Source organism: Zea mays, chromosome 3 (assembly GCF_902167145.1).
Source record: "Zea mays cultivar B73 chromosome 3, Zm-B73-REFERENCE-NAM-5.0, whole genome shotgun sequence".
Classification (NCBI taxonomy): Eukaryota; Viridiplantae; Streptophyta; class Magnoliopsida; order Poales; family Poaceae; genus Zea; species Zea mays.
The window spans coordinates 142,909,548-142,912,533 of record NC_050098.1 but is presented as its reverse complement, the minus strand read 5'-3'; positions in this window follow the sequence as shown (position 1 = coordinate 142,912,533).

Here is a 2,986-nt window from a genome sequence, read left to right as displayed (position 1 = left end):
CGTTTATTTGAATTTCTTCGGAAAATTTAGATTTGAACTGCAGGTCACTCGAAACTTGGAAAACCGTGCATGCAAAAATGATATTCATGTTACTTAGCATAAGTTACGACCGATTATAGGAGCGGACCGGAAACTTCGAGTAACATGCTCACTAAACATGGCCGTGAACTTGCCATCCACATGTTTAAAAATTGTATAAAACACAAACAAAGTCAGAAAATCCTGAAACTTGTCCACGTGTCATGATATCATATGTACAGGCTGCGATAAAAATTTTAGAATGTTTGGAGAAATTTGTGGGACACTATGTGTAGAAACCTAAGAGAACTACATTGAAACTCTATGATTTCATGTGTAGTTCTCTTAGGTTTCTACACATAGTGCCCCACAACTTTCTCCAAACATTCTAAATTTTTTATCGCAACCTGTACATATGATATCATGACACGTGGACAAGTTTCAGGATTTTCTGACTTTGTTTGTGTTTTATACAATTTTTAAACATGTGGATGACAAGTTCACGGCCATGTTTAGTGAGCATGTTGCTCGAAGTTTCCGGTCCGCTCCTGGAATCAGTCGTAACTTATGCTAAGTAACATGAATATCATTTTTGCATGCACGGTTTTCTAAGTTTCGAGTGACCTGCAGTTCAAATCTAAATTTTCCGAAGAAATTCAAATAAACGAACTAAATCTAATAGTTATAAAAACACTTTTATAATTATACCAAAATGGTACTTGTAGGTCTACATAGTGTAGGAACACACCACAAAAAGTTTGGTTGCCAAAAATAAAAAAAAATAAAATATACTTTGCCGAGTGCTGTCCAGTTAGCACTCGGCAAAGGCGGCTTTGCCGCGTGCCTGTCTGTTGGCGCTCGGCAAAGTATAAAGAACATATCTTTGCCGAGTGCTCTACAGCTAGCACTCGGCAAAGAGGCCTTTGCCGAGTGCCCTAGATCCGGCACTCGGCAAAGTTTATTTTTTAATTTATAAAAAATCTTTGCCGAGTGCCGGATCGCGGGCACTCGGCAAAGAACATTTTAATAGCTGTTACGGCGCCCTCACTCACTGTCTCTCTCTCACTCTCACTATCTCTCTCTCACGCTCGCTCGCTCGCCGCCGTCGCGCCGCCACCCGCCGTCGCGCCCGCGGCGAGCACCGCCACCCGCCGTCGCGCCGCCACCCGCCGTCGCGCCCGCGGCGAGCACCGCCAGCCGCTCGCGCTCGCCGCGCCCACGGCCGTCGCGCCCGCCGCGCCCACCGCCGTCGTCGCGCGCCCGTGGCGACCACCGCCGCCGTCGTCGCGCCGCCGGCCTCCCAGCCGGTATATTCCCCTTTGTTTCTTGTTCTATTTTATTTTAAATTATAAATTCGAATTCAATTCAAATTTCACATACTAATGCTTAATTCATGAGAGAAAGGAGAAACAAAACAATTCACTCATATCAACATTTGAAAATCTTTATGTTTATTAACTTCTAATTTTAGAGTATGTTTTAACTTCTAGTTTTGAGATCCAAATCTAATTATGACAACTCACAATATAGAGTTGTATAGAGTATAGTCCTTATAAATATATGAGCAATGCACATGCATAGGACACCTTTCGGCGATTCACGTACTGTCACTACCTTCAAAGTGCTTAGTCTTTGATGTTTTTTTGGTAACCTACCTTTGGACTTAGATGTGACTTGCATTCATCGTGTCGTTTGTATATGTGCGTGTCAGCCATCGTGCTGTTAGATCTATTTGCAGGTTTTGGAAACCTCCCCGTACAGGGGAAGTGCTGCCGATTTTTTTGACATGCTTGTTTATTTTTTACAGAGAAGATACTTGTCTTCCTAGCCACTGCGGGTCTGCCTGCACCGCGTCGCGTCGCCACTGCACCGACCCGCCACAGCCCCGCTAGCCTGATTCCACCGTCACCCTAGGTATAACCTCAATTTCCACATTATGGCCGTAGATCATGTAACCCAGTTAGGCGTCTCCCGTTCGAAAGAGATACGGTGTAGATATGCAGATCTTTGCATATCTACAAATGTATCAGTTTCGAATTGTCCATGTTTTTTGGACAGCCCGCGGTTGCCTAGATGGTGTTAGTTTCCATGCTCTACTCCGGTTCGAGACAGAGTTTCGGCGTCACCTCCCTGTTGTTCTCCGCACAGTACACTCTCCCTGTCAAGACGTGTATCCGGAGAACAGCGGGGAGGTGCTGCCGAAATTCTATCTCGGATCGGAGTAGAGCATGGAAACTAACTCCATCTACGCAACCGCGGGTGGGATTAGGACCTATCATCACCTATTAGAAGGTAGGAACGTAGTGTACATGCATTACATGTCTATATTAAACTATACTCGGTTATATATGTTAGAGGATGGAGGACCGTGAGTGGATGTACACGGGCCGCGTTCGACGTAATGATGTCACCCCAGAATGGATTAGGAAGACCGATGCTTTCGTGGAACGGGCATATGGCGAAGCTGCTAAAGGAGCTAGCCTAGTCCCTTGTCCGTGCAGCAAATGTGACAACCGGAAAAGAAAACCAAAGAAGGCCATGGTAGAACATATTTGGAAGAATGGATTTACGCCGGACTATACTCGGTGGATCTTCCATGGTGAAGCGCATCGCACGAGAGAGGAGGTGGTGAGACAACGCGTCGAGGATTACGATGCTGATGCCGGGGTAGCGGACATGTTGAACGACTATCACGAGGCACAGTTCACCGAAGGACGTACGGAGGACGAACCAGAGGCGACCGCAAAGGCATTCTACGACATATTTGACGCGGCACAGAAACCCCTTCACGGCAAGACAAAGGTTTCTCAACTGGATGCCATTGGGCGTATAATGGCGTTCAAGTCGCAGTATAGCATGAGTCGAGACGCCTTCGATGGTTTGTTGACAGTTATTGGCAGCCTGCTTCCGAAGGATCACGTTCTGCCAAAGAGCATGTACGAGGCACAGAAACTCCTTCGTGCACTCA